This window comes from Chiloscyllium punctatum, unplaced genomic scaffold, assembly GCF_047496795.1.
Source record: "Chiloscyllium punctatum isolate Juve2018m unplaced genomic scaffold, sChiPun1.3 scaffold_372, whole genome shotgun sequence".
Lineage (NCBI taxonomy): Eukaryota > Metazoa > Chordata > Chondrichthyes > Orectolobiformes > Hemiscylliidae > Chiloscyllium > Chiloscyllium punctatum.
In genome coordinates this window covers 1-17,923 of record NW_027310106.1, presented here as the reverse complement: position 1 = coordinate 17,923, position 17,923 = coordinate 1, and positions in this window count along the sequence as shown.

Sequence of the window (17,923 nt, the reverse complement as noted above, 5' to 3'; positions counted from 1 at the left end):
CAGTACTCCAAGTGAGGTCTCAGCAACAGCCAGTGTGGTTAACCAATCCTCACTCCATGCCAATACGTTACCCCTGACACAGTGAGCTCCTGTATTATGCAATTAACTTTTCTATAGCACCTTATCATTTGCATTTTTAAAATCCAAATACAGAACATCATTGGATTGCCCTTTATCAGCCCTGCTTGTTATCTCCTCAATGAACTGTCGCAAATTTGTTATAGTGTCTCTTTCACAAAACCCAGTCTACAATGTTAAATGATAAGCTTTTCTAAATGTCCTGCTATTTATTACTTTAATATTCGACTCTACCGTATTACAAAAGCAGATATTAAACTAACTAGTCTATAGTTTCCTGATTTCTGTCTCCCTTCCCGTCTTGATCAGGTACATCAATCCACTGGATGCTTCCTGTATCCCCTGATTCTGGAATATTCCAATCGATGACTTGAACATCTCTGCAGTCAGTTGCCTTAAAAGTGTTTGATCCAGGCCATTAGGTCCTGTCTGCCTTCAGTCCTATTAGTTGGTCAATACTTTGTCCCTTGTGACAAAGACTGATATAACATTTTTCTACTCATGATTAACTTGCTTATTTGCTACCTTTAGGATGATAACGGTATCCTCCTTCATGAAGATCAATGTAAAATATCGGTTTAAATTATCTGCTGTTTCCTTGTACCCATTATCAATTCCACAGTCAGAAAATCCAAGGGTTCGATGCTGACTTTAGGTACTCAATTTTTATATACCTGTACAATTCTTGCCATTCATTTTTGTTTCTTGTCAATTTAATTACATGATCAGTTTTCTCCCTTTTTAGTCATCCGCGGCTATATCATTCTTTTCCTTGTGGGTACTGCTCTTGACTGCCTTTGTTACCCACGGGCGGTTCACCTTTCTCTTCGTGTTCTCCTTTTTGCTTCAAATTAACTTTTGCTAAGAATTAGGTAAAACAAAACTCATCATATTACAGTGACTGAGCATGTGATTTTTTTAAACATTGGATGCCTTAATGTTCTCATTGGGTTTTGCTTTTTCAAGGAAGATCTGTGATCATCTGCAAAGTAGGTGGCAGCTGATTCACTGTTAATTTCCAAAATTAATTTGGATACTTGCAAAAAGAAATTATTTGCATTACTGTGAGAGCAGGGATCTAGCCAAAGAGCTATTTTAAAAAGGCGACACAGTTGTGATGGGTTGAATAAGGGCCTCTGATTTCAAAAGCACAATGTGATCCAAGTTGTCTTCTAATCTGTGCTGTACTAATTCTTTCTGATCGAGATGACTGGGTTGGCATGTGTGCAGGTTGTAGCAGGATCTCTGACTGCCACAAACCGATCTGGGGGAACAGCTCCTGTGTCAGTGACAGTGCTGTTGGACTAATAGAGGCAACAACATTCAGAGTTCATGAAGCAACTGCGAACCAGGGCTGCAAACCCACAATCCGAAGAACTGCAGGTTCGGTGAATTGGTCATGCTAAATTGCCATAGTGTCCAGCGATGCACAGTTTCGGTGCATTAATCAGGGGGAAACATTGAGGAATAGGTTTGGTTGGGATACTCTTTGGAGGGTTGGTGTGGATTTGTTGGGCTGAAGGGCCTGTTTCCACAATGTAGGGATTCCATGCTGTGAGTAATTTTGGGGATCTAACAGAATCCTGGTATTCAGAGGGTTCTCTGTTAGTTAAAATAGTATTGTACATTACCTTCTGAAGCAGTTTGAGGTAGACTGCTCTGTGCAATTTCACAGAACAGATGCTCTGGAACCAATCATGGAACAGCTATTTTAGATCTGATAATATGATTGATTAATGAGCTCAAAGTAAAAGACCCTTTTGGTACGATGCAATGCAGCATGATAGAATCTAGCTTTAGGGTGAGGAATTTGGTTCTTCAACTAGTATCTAAACTGGAAGGCAGTGACAAGGGGATAAGGTAGTAGTTCGCTAAACAGGAATGGGACTATAGTTAGAATGTTAAAGCAGAAGAATATATTCAGTTATATTATAATTCTCAACAATATTTATTAACTTGTAAAAGAAATACACGATGAATAGCGGTGCATAGCTGAGGGAATTATGAGGGACATCAATTGAAAGAAAAGATGTACAAAACTGCAAAGATGATGGTAGACCAGAAGGTTTAAAAATTTCAAACTGTCGAAGGATGAACAAAACAACAGATGGAAGATATTTTGTCCCTTGTCAGAGAGACTGTTGTAACATCTTTGCTCCCATTAATACCTTGCTTATTTCCCAGCATTAGGATGGTAACAGTATCTTCCAGATTAGTAAGATAATTGGGCAATTTAACCCACCAGTTACTCAGCCTAAAACACAGTGCTCTTGTGATGCTGTGTTAGTGTCTCCAACTTTGAGCCAGAAGGCCTGGAACTGTCCCAACTGCTCCAGAGGTGTCATAATGCATTGAAATAGGTTGATTGGGAAAGCAATATGAGACAAACTTCAGTAATTGAATGGACAATGTTGATGGTCTCTGGAAATTCCAAACATGACTGTTTTGTATCCTCACCTGAGGCCTGATCTCAATTAATCTGCCTCGTTTAAATGGAATTGCCTTTTCTTGTGTTGAATATAATTGAAGTTTGTCCTGTCTGCAAAACATGTTGCAATCTGTCAAAGAACAAGATTGAAAACTCCGATCAGCTGATAGCCTGTTCAAGGGCTTAAACCAGTGGCCTTTTCCACTGGTACAGTAGGCGCTACAGAATTGATCCCATTTCCCATTAAACTGAGACAGATGGTGGTGAACTTGCTGGAATGTCTTTCACTGAAACATTTTTGAATTAAAATAAATTACTTTGGTTGCGGTGCAATTGAATTTAGAGATTTAGTGGGAAGTATCGACTGTTATCTCTTTGTTTGTTTCATCGCAGAAGGGATGAGACCAGCCCAACGCCAGCCGAAACAGTGGAGAAACTGCCAGTTTTAAAATGCGTAACTCTGCTTCATTAGCCGGTCTGACTGAGTCATCCAGACTCAAACATCATGACTGGAGGTGGGCATTTTGTGTTCACTGTGGATGCTTTTACAGAGTTCAAAATTAATGCATAACATATTTCTTGAGAACTGAAAACAACACATACTGAAGATCACAGGAGGGAGCCGATGGCTGAGTGGTATTACTGCTAGACTGTTTATCCAAAGATCCAGGTTGCATTCTGGAGAACCAGGTTCGAATTGTGTCACAGGAAATGGTGGAATTTGAATTCAGTGAATATCTGGAATTAAGAATCTCATGACCATGAATCCTTTGTCGGGTTACGGAAAACCCATCTGGTTCACTAACGTGCTTGAAGTAAGAAACTACCATCCTTACCTAGTTCGTCCCACATGTGACTCCAGACACACAGCAATGAGCTTGACTTTTACCTGCCCCTTGGGCAATTAGGGATGAACAATGAATGCTGCTGAGCCAATGACACTCTCATCCCATGAACTTCTTTTTTAAAAAAATCGATGGAGAGACCAAGCTAACATTTTGAGTCCAGATGACCCTTCATCAAATCTCTGATTGAGTCATTGAGACACATCGTTAGCTTGCTTAGTCTCCATTGATGCTTTCTGACCTGCTGTCAGCTCCAGCATTTGCTGTTTTCAGTACAGATTCCACCGTCTGTAGTAATTTCTTTCTATACTTCTTCATTATGTTGTTTATTAAATGTCAACTAAATTGCAGCTACTACTCAACACCTTACCTACAGAGTAATATGGCCCTGGTGTCAAAAGCCTCCATTAACTTGTTCAATTACACCATAGTTTAGGACAATTGCAAAATGCCACTGTGGCTGAAAAGAATAGAATCATAGTCCCCAACATGGAAATGAACCCTTCGGTCCAACTCATCCATGTCAACCAAATTTCCCAAACTATGCCAGAGCGGTTTGCCTGAATTTGGCTCATATTCCTCAACCTTTCCTATTCATGTACCTCTCCAAAGGTCTTTTAAATGTTGTAACTGCACTTGCATCTACCACTTCTTCTGGCCGTTCATCCCATGTCCCAACCAATCTCTTTGTGAAAACGTTGGCAACTGATAGTTTCACTGTTGACCAAGGTGTGTGAAGCACTGGGGATGATTGTTCGTTCAGGACCACCCCTGTCTGAGCACAGCTTGAATGTAGCTTGGGCCTCCTTGTGGGTTACCACATGCTGCTCAAGGCTTTGTGTTTGCGCAACGCAGCTGTCTATGGGTGGGGTGTTGTGGAAGGAAGGAGGAGGCATGAAGGAATTAATGAATTTATGGAATGTGGGTGTCACTGGCTGTGCGAACATTTATTCCCTCATTCTAATGCCCCTGAGAAGGTGGTTGTGAGCTCCCTTTTTGAATCACTGCAGTCTGTGTGGGTTGTAGGCCTATTGGTAGTGCTATTGGGAGGGAATTCCAGAATTCAGGACTGCTGAAAGATTTTCAACTCCAGATGGTAGTGGCTTGGAAGGGAACCTGCAAGACGTGATGTTCCCATGAAACTGCTTCCCTTTTCCTTTTATTTGGTATTGGTCATAGGTTTGGAAGATGCTATTGAAGTGTTATGAATTGATGTAATGTATCTTGTAGATAGTACATAGTGCTGCTCTGGGCATCAGTGGAGGAGGGACTGAAGGTGGTGCCAATCAAGCAGTCTGTTTTTTCCTGACACTGTCAAGCTTCTTGAGTGTCCTTGGAGCTGCAGCCAAATCTAGCCAAGCAGTGAATATCCTATTGCACTGCTGAGTTGATTCTTGTAGATTTTGGACAGGCTTCAGAGATTTGGAGGGTGGTTTACTTACCGTAGTTATATGGAAAGTCCACTTCAATTTCTAGTCAATAGTAAACCCCCAGAATGTTGATGGTGGGGGATGTGGTGATGGTGGGTTTGAAGAAAGAGGCTGCAAGGTTTTTGGTGAAGGAGCGTCAGGCTGAAAGCTAGGGAGGGGGAATAAGGTAGAGGCTAGAAATGGATGGGTGGGGAAAGATGCTGCAAAGGAGACATCACGGTTTTTTTCTCTGTGCTGGGCCCAGCTGGTCTGCTGACACTACTGTAGGGATATTGTGCCTCACCTCACCAAATCAAACAGCCTCTCACCATAGTCTTTCCAATACCATGTCCATTAAACACCTTGTATTAGTCCATTCCTCTTACTTCCTCCTTTTGAAATAAGAACATTAGAGCATTATAATTAGGAGCAGGAGTATTAATCCAGCCCCTTGTACCTGCTCTGCCATTTGATACAGACATGGTTAATCCCATCTTAGCCTGAACACCACTTTCCTGCCAGCTCTCATTAACTCTACAACCCATTACTAATTAAAATCCTGTGTGGCTCTTATTTAAATTTACTTCATGTCCCAGAATCCACATTGTTCTGAGGTAGTGAATTCCCAAGATTCACCATCCTCTGAGAGAAGTAATTCCTCCAACATTCCCTTTATTGTAAACTTATGACAACTCATTGTCGATTGAATCATCTTCTCTGCATCTACTTGGTCAATCCCTTGACCATTTTATAAACCCTCAATGATACCACCTCTCATTCTTGGGCTGCAATGAATATGAATGCAAATAGTGGTTGTAGTTCAGCTTGTGACATTTTAATAACTGTGGCAGAGGATGTTTGTTCAAAACTGAGCTGGACAGTTAGTGCTTTTCAAATAAGAAATAGTTGATGAGATTAAGTACATCAATATATTGAAGTTTTGTTTTTAGGAAGACGTACTGTTGGGAAGATTTGGTTAAGGGAATATTACAGTCAAAGCTGTGGAAGATTAACCTCCACCCATGTGTGAGGTCGTACACTGTGGTCAAAAGACTAAAGAGACCACTTCCTCTTTGGAAATATGTCCTTAAATAGGGCAGAGGGATCTGGAGATAGGAATGAGTCACTGGCAGCAAATGGCACTGGTTTGTGAGGTTAGATGGAGAAGTAGGTCATGGGTTTATTTCTGGGGCGACAGAATGGAAATGTGTTCGATATGTGTAGGACCATGGACAGATCACCCTTGGAGCACTGCACACAGTTCGGATCGGGGAAGGTAAAGAATAGTTACTGGGATTATATCCAAACTGAGTTTGAATTCATCAAGTAAGATTGGGCAGTGTTGTCTCATTGAAAAAAGAGTGACATGGTCCAGTTACGTTTGAACGAGTAGACATGGAAAAGATGTTTCTGCTTGCGAATGACAGAATCCACTGGATCTGGGGATATAATTGTAATCATTATTAAATCTAATGGGGAATTTGCAGAGGGACACAAAGTCTTTACCAAAAAGGGGTTTGTATGTAGAACTTACTTCATCAGGAATAATTGAAGCAAATCAGAGATGAATTCAAGGAGGAGCTTGGAATACAAGAAATCGAAGAAAACTATATTGATGGGTTTAGGTTGAGAAGGAAGTATGTGTAAATCACAAATACTGAGAACCTGTCTTTGTGTCCTGAAACTATACATCTGTGTTGTTCTGTGACATTTCTATAGGAACAGCAGCGGCAGCAGTAAACAAGGCAGCTCACCCTTACCATTCTTGGAGAAAAGCAGAATCTCTGGCCACACAAAAGGGAAATAGCTCTATTGAGGAGGTGGTTCAAACAGTGGCCAATGACTCGATCCGCAGAGACAGTGTGCCTTCATTACCTGGTGAGAAAGGTGAATTCTTTAACCAGAAATAATGTTTTGTCCTTCCACTGATCTCATGACTTAAGCGGGGAAATGTGACTCTTCAGTTAGATGATTTGAATCAATCAAATATTTTGCTACGTTAGCACTCCTTCCCTACCCAAAGGATATGTGGGTCAAATAGGCACATGTCCTGCACTGATTTATTTCAAGATTCCTTTATTCAGTCATGTGCTTAAGCTATTCAATCCAACTTCCTTGTGTTTCCCTTGGATCTGTGGTTGTGCATCAGGAAACTTAAGCAATGTGTGATTCAATATCAAAGTTGTGTTGAATAAATAACTGTAACCCAAATCTGCTCCTTGAGCCGATAATTAATCCAAGGATTCTAGCTCAGCCCTTAACTTCAAGTTCAATTTATAAACCTTTCAGTGAGCAATGCAAAATAACAAAGAACGATGTCAATCATTTATTGTCTCTCCAGACTCTACTTCTGTTCCCACTGAGAACTCCCTTAAATTCGACGAGTCAATGACTGAAGATCAGATTGAAGAGAAATCATTCCGTTCCTTCTGCCATCAGAGAGCCATCACCACTTTCATATGGGGAAGGAACGCAGCCAGCAGCATGATTCAGATGAGGACATAGGGTGGGACCAATCGGCTTCTCCAATGGATTAGGGTGAGTGGTGGTACCAATTGCTGGGATCTCCATGCTTGGAATAGTTGCTCCTCTCCATGTTCGAGGTATCTTGTCATGAGATTCAGATGGAGAGCACGAGGACCACATTGTGTAACGGGTGTGAGCCAACAGTTGGGTGGGGCCTGTGTTTTTGATAAAAAAAGCGAGTACCACTCGGTAACAATGTGCCCAGAGTTTATCAATTATGAAGGAGAATAAATATTTCCCATTGTCAATCTTTGTGATCGAGTTACCATGTGGTGAAGACAAAGATTAATATTCAATGGTATTCATTGCTCCCCCAATCAGATAAACACCAGGCAAATTTGACTGCGAAGAATGTCCCTGAATTTACACCTTTCCACTGTCCATTAAAGGTAATAAGATGCAAAATATGTCGTTGCAGATGAATTTGATTTGAACAAGAGACATTTGTGTAGATAATAAGACGTATTCTCATTGGAAGGATATGGTTAGTGATATCCTGGACGGATCAATGTTGGAGCCCTATTTATTCACTATTGATAATGAAAGGAAAACCACATTCAAAATTTGGGGCCACTCTGCAGATTACAGCGATTCCAAGTGTAGGTAGATGGAAGTATAGCATTAGAAAGCAATATTGATAGATTCAGTAAATGAGAAAAACAACAACAGATGAGTTTGTGTCGGCAAGTGAGAGGTTGGATCAAAATAGGATATTTCTTGATTGTGAAAATAGAGAGAGAGTGATTGATCCAGCTCTATAGTTTATGAAAATGTCACATACAGGTTCAGAAAAGTGATCAAGGGTCCGGTGGAATGTTGAAATTGATCTCTGCAGAAGACGAGAAACCAAAGGATTAGAAGTCATGCTTCAGCAAATCCGAACCTCGTTAGGCCAAGCTGTCAGGGCTGGGCACCACGGTTTAAGGAGAGTATCACTCTGAGTGGAAGGGCAGTGTAGATTTACTGAAGTGATACTTGGATTCCAAGGCTTAATTTAAGAAGAAAGATTAAACAGATAAACTGTTAGAGTCAGAACATTGAGTTGTGATAACGGGGAACACTTTTATGCACAGAAATGGATAAAGTTCCACAAACAGCGATTGATTGGAAATCATTTGCAAATTTTAAATCTGAGATTGGTAGATTTGGAATGAAAATGATGAAGGATTATGGGACAAAGACAGATTTGTCATGATGAGGAAGATTACCATGATTTGGGTGAATGGTGGAATAGGCTCATGGAGCTAAATAGCCTCCTCGTGCTCTGATGTTGACGTAACCATGGCACCCTTATTCTCTGCAAGTGCAATTCCTGTTGTGTTTTTGGTTATTTATCAGAACCTGGCAGCAAATTAGTGACTGGAGTCGTGACCAGAAAATTATCAGGATGAGGGCCTTCGCCGGTCTTAATGTGTTTCACAGATGATGAAATGACACAGCCAGCAACTCTCCTTCCGTCTCTCTGCCACTCTCTGCCCCCTCTCTCCTCCCCTCCCACCCCCCTCCCCCACCCTCTTGCACGCTCCCGGCTCCCCCCTCTTAACACCCCACCCCTCTCCCCACCCCTCTCTCCCCCACCCACTCTTTGCACTCTCTCGCCACCTTGCCCCCATCGCCCCACTCACCCCCCTCTCGCCCCCCACACACCCCCCTCGCCTCCTCCTCTCGCCCCCCTGTTGCCACCCTCTCGTCCCCCTTGCCCCCCTCGCCTCCCACTCCTCCCCTCGCTCCCCCTTCGCACCCCCTCTCTAACCCCTCTTGCCTCCCCTCTCGCCCCCCTCTCGCTTCCCCCTCTCCCCCCTCGTGCCCCCCTCATCCCCCCTCGCCTCCCCCTCGCCCCCCTTTGCCCCCCTCTCGCACCCCCTCCGGACCCCCGGGCCATCCATTCGCCCCCCACACCTCCTTTTCACGCCTTCTTCCCCTTTCCCCACTCCCTCCCACCCCATCGCCCCCCTTTCATCACCCCCCTCTTGCTGCCACCCTCTCGCCCCTCCGCACCCCCTCACACCAATTCTCCCACACCCTCTATCCCCCTCCCTCTACCCCCCTCCCTCTATCCCCCTACTCCCTTCCTCTACCCCCACTACCTGCCCTCCTTCTACCCCCCACGCTCTCCCCCTCCCTCTCCGCCCCCCCACCCCCCTCTACCCCCCTCTTCCTCTACTCCCTCTCCCTCGACCCCCTCCTTCTATCCCTCTCCCTCTAAACCCCCTCCCACTATCCACCCTCCCCATCTCTCTCACTTTCTTTCTTGCCGCTCCCTCACAGCCACTCTGCCACTCTCGCTCTTTCTCGCTCCCTCACTCCCTCGTTCCCACGCTCCCACGCTTCTATGCTCCTACTCTGCCAATCTCTCTCTCTCCTTTCTCTCTCTCGCTCTCTCTCGTATCTGCCCTCTCTCTCTCTTGCTCTTTCTTGCAGCTCTCTCTTGCGCTCTCTCTTCCTCGTGCTCTCTGTCTCAGCCCTCCCTCCCTCTCTCACACCACTCTGTCTCTCATCCCTCTGTCTCTCACTCAACCCCTGTTTCTCTCGCCCTCTTGCTCTCCCCATCTCTCTCTCTCACTCCGTTCTCTTTCACTCCTTCTGTCTCTCGCTCTCCTTTCTCCCCTCTCTCACACCCCCTTTCTCTCCTCTCTCTCCCCCATCACTGTCGCCCTCACTTGCCTCTCTCTCTTTTGCATGTGACCCTCTCTCTCTTTTACACACACTTTCGCCCCCGTCTCTCTGTATATCTCTCTCTTTGTTCCCCCTGTCACCATCACTCACCTCTCTCGCTCTCTCTCTATCCTTCTCTATCACCTCTCCCTCTCGGTCCTCTCACTCTCTCTCACTCTCTCTGTCGCCCTTCTCTAACCCCTCCCATGCTCTTTCTCAATCACTCTCTCCCTCAACTTCTCTCCCACACCCTCTCTCCCTCTCTCTTTCCCTCGCTCTCTCACTCTCTCTCGTATTTGGCCCCTCCTTCCCTCTTTCTTGCAACTCTCTTCCTCTTTCTCTTCTTTTCTCTAGCTCGTTCTCTTTCTCACTCACTCTCGGTCACTCTCTCCCTCTCTCTGTGACGCCCCCCTCTCTCCAACTCGCTCCTCTCTCTCTCTCTCTCTCTCTCCCCCCCACTCTATCCCACTCTCTCCCGTATCTCTCTCTCTTGCCCCACTCTTTCTTTGGCACAACTCTCTCTCTCTCACACCACCTCTCTCCGTCATTCGGTCTTGCCTCATCGCTCTCGCATCCTCTCTTCCTCTCTCACCCCTCTGTCTCTGCCTCTCCGGGCTTTCCCTCTGTCTCTCGCCTCCTCTCTCTCTCTTTCACCCATCTCTCATTGCTTTACCTCTCGTTCGCCCCGTCTCTCCCGTGTATCCCTTCTCTCTCGCTCCGACTCTCTCTCGTGGCCTCTCTCTCACACTCTCACTTTCCCCCATTCTTTCTCTGTAGCCCTCTGTCTCTATCCTGCCCCCACCTCTCTCTCTTCCAATCCTCTGTCTCTCGACCATCTCTCTCTCTCGTGTTCACTCTCTCTCTGTCTCTTACTCTCTCTCTCTTGCCCCCTCTCTCCGTCTCTCTAGCACCTCTCTCTCTCTAGCCGCCTCGTTCTCTCACTGTCCCTCTCACGCACTCGCTCGCTCACTTGCTCGCCCAAATTCTTCATCTCTCTGTGTCTCCTGCTATCGTTCTGGCTCTCTCTCGCACTCGCCCTCTTCTCACTCGCCCTCTTCTCACTCGCCCTCTTCTCACTCGCCCTCCTCTCACTCGCCCTCCTCTCTCTCACCCCCCTCTCTCTCTCTCTCTCTCGCCCCCTTCCTCTCAGACTCGCCCCACTCCCACTTTCTCTCACCCCCTCCCACTCTCTCTTGTACCCCTCCCTCTCTCTTGACCCCCTCTCTCTCGCCCCCTCCCTCTCTCACTTGCCCCCTCCCTCCCAGACTCGCCACCCTCTCTCTCGCCCCTCTCCCTCTCAGACTTGCCCCCCTCTCTCTCGCCCCCCTCCCCCTCAGACTCGCCCCTCTCTTTCTCTCGCCCCCGTCCCTCTCACTCTCGCCCACTCCCTCTCTCTCTCGCCCCACACCCACTTTCTCTCGGCCCGCTCCCGCTCTCTCTTGTACCCCTCCCACTCTCTTGACCCCCTGTCTCTCACCCCCTCCCTCTCTCTCGCCCCCTTACTCTCTCTCGTCCTCTCCCCCTCTCTCTCTCACTCCCCTCTCTCTCTCGCCCCCTTCCCTCTCTCTCATCCCTCTCTCTCATTCCCCTCTCTCTCCCTCGCCCCCTCCCTCTCTCTCTCTTGCCACCGCCCGCTCTCTCTCGTCCGCCTCCCACTCTCTCTCGTCCACCTCCATCTCTCTCGTCCCCCTCCCTCTCTCTCTCGCCCCCTCCTCTCTCTCTCGCCCACCCCCTCCCTCTCTCTCTTGCCTCCGTCCCTCTCTCTCCCCCTCTCTCTCACTCCCTCCCTCTCTCTCGCCCCACTCCCTGTCCCTCTCGTCCCCTCCCTCCCTCTCTCTCGCACCCTCCCTCTCTCTATCTCTCACCCCTCCCTTTCTCTCTCCCTCCTCCTCCCTCTCTCTCTTGCCCCCTCCCTATCTCTCTCTCACCCCTCCATCTCTTTAAATCGCTCATTTCTCTTGCCCCGTCCCTCTCTCTCTCATCCCCTCCATCTCACTCTCTTGCCCCCACCCCACTCTCTCTCGCGCTCTCCCTTTCTCTCGCACACTCCCTCTCTCTCTCTCGCCAACCTCCCTCTCTCTCTCGTCCCTCTCTCTGTCCCTCGCCCCCTCCCTCTCGCTCTCTCTTGTACCCCTCCCACTCTCTTGACCCCTCTCTCTCACCCCCTCCCTCTCTCTCGCCCCCTTACTCTCTCTCGTCCTCTCCCCCTCTCTCTCTCACTCCCCTCTCTCTCTCGCCCCCTTCCCTCTCTCTCATCCCTCTCTCCACTCCCCTCCCTCTCTCGCTCGCCCCCTCCCTCTCACTCTCTCTCTCGCACACTCCCTCTCTCTCTCTTGCCCCCCTCCCTCTCTCTCATACCTCTCTCTGTCTCGACCCCTCCCTCTCTCTCTCGCCCCCTCCTTCTCTCACTCTAACCCCTCCTTCTCTCTCTCTCACTCTCCCTCTCTCTCTCTCGCCCCCTCTCATTCTCGTCCCCGCCCTCTCTCTCTCGCACTCTCCCTCTCTCTACCCCTCCCCCTCTCTCTCCCCATCCCTCTCACTAACTCGCCCCCTCCCTATCTCGCTCGCCCCATTCCCTCTCTCTCTCTCACACCCCCTCCCTCTCTCTCAATCCCCCTCTCTTGCCCCCTCTCTGTCTCGTCCCCTCCCACTCTCTCTCTCTCGTCTCCCTCTCTCTCTCTCACCCTCTCTCTCTCTCTCTCACCCCAGGCTCTCTGGCCCCCCCTCTCCCGAACCCCTTCCCCTCTCGCTGTCGACCCCCTCCCCCTCTCTGTCTCGACGCCCTCCCTCTCTCGACCCCTCCCTCTCTCTCTCGCCTGCCCCCTCTATTTCTCGCTCCGCCCGCTCTCTCTCGACCACCTCCCTCTCTCTCACGCCCCCCTCCATCTCTCTCTCACCCCCTCCCTCTCTCTCGCACTCCTTTTCTCTCCCACCCGCCTCCTCCCCCCTCTCTCTTTCGCCCCCTCTCTCTCGTCACCTTTGCTATCTGTCTCTCGCCCCCTCGCACTCTCTCTCGCCCCTCCCTTTATCTCTCTCGCACCCCTCCCTCTTTCTTCCCCCCTCCCTCACTCTCTCTCTCACCCCCTGTCTCTCTCGTCCCCATTTCTCTTTCTCTCTCGCCTCCTCCCTCTCTCTCTCTCGCCCCCCTCGCTCTCTCTCTCGCCCCCACTCTCTCTCACGTCCCCCTCCCACTCTCACTCTCGCCATCCCTCCCTCTCTCTCTCGACCCTCCCCCTCTCTCTCGCCTCTCCCTCTCTCACTCGCCCACTCCCTTTCTCTCATGCCCCCTCCATCTCTCTCTCGCCCCTCCCTCTCTCTCTCTCAGCCGCCCTCCCTCCCTCTCTCTCATGCCCCCTCCCTTTCCCGCTCTCGCCCCCTCCTTCTCCCTCGCCCCCTTGCTCTCTCTCGCCCCCACCCTCTCTCTGTCTCTCGACCCCTCCCTCTCTCTCTCTCGCCCCTCCGTCTCTCTCTCTCTCTTGCCCCCTCCCACACTCTCTCTGGTCCTTCTCTCTCTCTCTCGCCCCCAGCCTCTCTCTTTCTCACACCCCCTCCTTCTCTCTCTCTTGCCCCCGCCCTCTCTCTCTCGACCCCCTCCCTCTCTCCTGTCCCCCTCCCTCTCACACTCACTTCCCCCGCCCTCTCTCTCTCTCGCCGCCCTCCCTCTCTCTCTCGCCCCCCCTCCCTCACTCTCTCGCCCCCTCCCTCCCTCTCTCTCTCGATCAGCCCCTCCCACTCTCTCCCCCCTCCCTCACTCTAACTCGCTCCGCCCATCTCTCTCTCGCCGCCTCCCTCTCTCTCTCGCCCCCTTGCTCTCTCTCTCTCTCTCGCCTTCACCCCCTCGCCCTCCCCCTCGCTCTATCACCTCCCTCAGTCTCTCGTCCCTCGTCCTTCTCTCTCTCGCCCCCTCCATCTCTGTATCGCCCTCCCTTTCTCTCTATCTTGCCCTCTCCCCCTCTCTCTCGCATCCCCTCTGTCTCTCGCTCCCTTCGCTCTCTCTTTCGCCCCCTAGAACTCTCTCTCGCCCCTCCCACTCTCTCTCTCGCCCTCCCTCTCTCTCTCTCGCCTGCCCCTTTCTCTCTCGCTCCCTCCCTCTCTCTCCCCCTCCCTCTCTCTCTCTCGCCCCTCCCTCATTCTCTCTCTCACCTGCTCCCCTCTCTCTCGCTCCCTCCCTCTCTCTCCCCCTCCCTCTATCTCTCGCTTCCCTCCATCTCTCTCTCCCCCATTCCCTCTCTCTCTTACCCCCTCCCTCTCGCTCTCGCCCCCTCTCTCTCGCCCCCCTCCCTCTCTCTTTCGCCCCTCCCCCTCACTCTCTCATCCTCTCTCTCTCACCCCCTCCCTCTCTCTCATCCCAACCCCCCTCTCTCACCCCATCCCATCTCTCTCTCGCGCCCCTCCTTCTCTCTCACACCCCTCTCCCTCTCTCGCCCTCCTCCCTCTCTCTCTAGGCCCCACCCTCCCTCTCTCTTTCGTCCCCTCCCTCTCTCTCTTGCACCTCCCTCTCTCTCTCTCACCCCCTCCCTCTCTATCTCATCCCATCCCCCTCTCTCTCACCCCATCCCTCTCTCTCTTGCGCCCCTCCTCTCTCACACCCCTCTCCCTCTCTCTCTCGCCCCCGTCCTCCCTCTCTCTCTCGCCCCCTCCCTCTCTCTCTCCCCATCTCCCTCTCTCTCTTGCCCACCTTCCTCTCCCTCTCGTCTCCTCCCTCCCTCTCTCTCACCCCATCCCTCTTTCTCGCTCTCACCTTCTCCCTCTCTTGCCCCCTCCCTCTCTCTCTAGGCCACACCTCTCCGCCTATCTCACCCACATCTCTCTTGCCCCCACTCTCTCGCCCCCCTCCCTCTATCTCTCACCCCCTCCCTCTCTCGTCCCTCTCGCTCTCTCTCTCTTGCCCCTCCCTCTTCCTCTCACTCCCTCTCTCTCTCGTCCGCCTCCCTCTCTCTCTCGTCCCCCTCCCTCTCTCTCTCGCCCCCTCCCTCTCTCTCTCACCCCCTCCCTCTCATTAACCCCCATCTCTCTTGCCCCGTCCCTCTCTCTCTCTCGCCTCCTCCATCTCTCACTCTCGCCCCCTCCCTCTCTCTCTTGTGCACTCCCTCTCTCTCTCTCCTCCCTCCGTCTCTCTCTCTCTCTCTCTCACCCCCTCCCTCTCTCTCTCTCGCCATCCCCCTCTGTCACCCCCATCTCTCTCTCTCCCGCCCACCTCCCTCTCTCTCTCGCACACTCACTCTCTCTCTCCCGCCCACCTCCCTCTCTCTCTCGTCCCTCTCTCTGTCTCTCTCGCCCCCTTCGCTCTCTCTCTCTCCTTCCTCCTCAAACTGTCTCTTGCCCCTCCTCCTCTCTCTCGCGCCCGCCCTCTCTTTCTCGTCCACGCCCTCTCTTTCTCATCCCGGGCTTCTCACTCTCGCCCTCTCCCTCTCTCTCCCCCTCCCTCTCTTTATCTCGCAACCCACCCTCTCTCTCTCTAGCCCTATTCCCTCTCTCTCTCGCCCACTCCCTCTCTCTCTCTCTCGCCAACACCCTCTCTCTCCCCCCTCTCTCTCTCGCACCCTCCATCTCTCTCTCGCCCCCCCGTCTCGCCCGCCCCCCCTGCTCGCCCGCCCCTCTCACTCTATCTCTCGCACCTCCCTCTCTCTCTCTCGCCCCTCCCTCTCTCTCTATCCCCCCTTCTCTCTCTCGCCCCAGTCCCTCCCTCTCGTCCCCGCTCCCTCCCGCTCTCTCTCTCGTCCTGCTTTCTCTTTCTCTCTCGCTCCCTCCCTCTCTCTCCCTCGCCCACTTCCTCTCTCTTGCCCCTGCCTCTCCCTCTCTCGCCCCCTCCCTCACTCGCCCCCTCCCTCTCTCTTGTCCCTCTCTCTTTCTCGCCCCCTCCCTCCCCCTCTCTCGCCCCCTCCCTCTCTCTCTCATCCCTCTCTCTTTCTCACCCCGTCCCCCTCTCTCTCTCTCACCCCATCCCTCTCTCTCTCTCTCGCCCTCTCCCTCTCGTTTGCCCCCTCCCTCTCTCTCGCCCCAGTCCCTCCCTCTCGCCCCCGCTCCCTCCCTCTCTCTCTCTCGCCCTGCTTTCTCTTTCTCTCTCGCCCCCTCTCTCTCTCTCTCTCTCTCTCGTCCCCCTCCCTCCCTCTCTCTCCCGTCTGCCTCCCTCTATCTCTCTCTCGTACCCCTCCCCTCTTTGTCTAACGCCCCCTTCCTCTCTTTCTCTCGCCCCCTCCCTCTCTTGCCCCCTTCCTTTCTCGCTCTCACCCTCTCCCTCTCTCTCTCACCCCATCCCTCCCTCTCTCTCTCTCTCTCTAGCCCCCTCGCTCTCTCTCTCTCGCCCCCTCTCTGTCTCTCGGCCCCATCCCTCTCTCTCTCTCCCTCTCGCCCCGTCCCTCTCTCTCTCGCCCCCTCCCTCCCTCGCTCTCACCCTCTCCCTTTAGTTCTCACCCCATCCCTTTCTCTCTCTCGCCCCCTTCCTCTCTCTCGTCCCCTTCCCTCTCTCTCTCGCCCCCTCGCTCTCTCTTGTCCCCTTCTCTCTCTCTCGATCTCTCCCTCCTTCGCTCTCACCCTCTCCCTCACTTTCTCAACCCATCCCTCTCTCTCTCTCACCCCATCCCTCTCTCTATCACCCCATCCCTCTCTCTCTCACCCCATCCCTCTCTCTCTCATCCCCTTCCACTCTCTCTCTCGCCCCTCCCTCTCTCTCGCCACCCTCGCTCTCTCTCTGTCTCGCCCTCCTCGGTCTCTCACTCTCGCCCCCCTCCCTCGCTCTCTCGTCCCTCTCACTCTATCTGTCGCCACTCGCTCTCTCTCTCACACCTCCCTCTCTCTCTCTCTACCGCTCCCTCTCTCTCTCTCTCTCTCTCTCTCGCTCCCTCCTTCTCTCGCCCCCTCCTTCTCTCTCTCGTTCCTCTCTCTCTATCGCCCACTCCCTCTCTCTCCAACCAGCCTCTCCCTCTCTCGCCCCCCTCTCTCTCTCTCGTCCCTCTCTCTCTCTCTCGCCCAGGCCCTCGCTCTCATCCCCCTCCCTCTCTCACTCCCCCCTCCCTCTCTCTCTCGCACCCTCCATCTCTCTCTCGCCCCCTCCCTCTCTCGCTCGCCCCCTCCCTCGCTCGCTCGCCCCTCTCACTCTATCTCTCGCCCCTCCCTCTCTCTCTCGCCCCTCCCTCTCACTCTCTCTACCCCCTCTCTCTCACTCTCTCGCCGCCTCCCTCTCTCACCGCCGCCTTCTCTCTCTCGTCCCTCTCTCTCTCTAGCCCATTCCCTCTCTCACGCCCCCTGCCTCTCCCTCTCTTGCCCCCTCCCTCTCTCGCCCCCTCCCTCTCTCTCGTCCCGCCCTCTCTCTCGCACCCTCCCTCTCTCTCTCTCTCATACCCTCCCTCTCTCTGTCTCTTGCCCCCTCCCTCCCCATCTCTGGCCCCCTCCCCGTCCCTCTCGCCCCCCCTTCCTCTCTCTCTCACTCTCTCCCACCCTCGCTCTCACCCTCTCCCTCTCTTTCTCACCCCATCCCTCTCTCGCTCTCACCATCTCCCTCTCTCTCTCACCCCATCCCTCTCTCTCTCATCCCCTTCCTATCTCTCTCTCGCCCCCTCCCTCTCTCTCGCCCCCGTCGCTCTCTCTCTCGCCCTCCTCGGTCTCTCTCTCACGATCCCCTCCCTCGCTCTCTCTCTCGCCCTCCTCGGTCTCTCTCTCACGCTCCCCTCCCTCGCTCTCTCGTCCCCCTCCCTCTCTCTCTCGCCCCTCCCTCTCTCTCTACTCCTCCCTCTCTCTCTCTCACCCCTCCATCTCCCCTCTCTCGCCCTCTCCCTCTCTCGCTCATCCCTCTCTCTCTCTCTCATCAGCTGCCTCTCTCTCTCGCCCCCTGCCTCTCCCTCTCTCGCCCCCTCCCTCTCTCGCCCCAGCCTCTCTCTCATCCCTCTTTCTCTAGCCCACGCCATCTCTCTCTCATCCCCCTTCCTCTCTCTCTCGCACCCTTCCTCTCTCTGTCTCATCCCCTCCCTCTCTCTCTCTCCAGT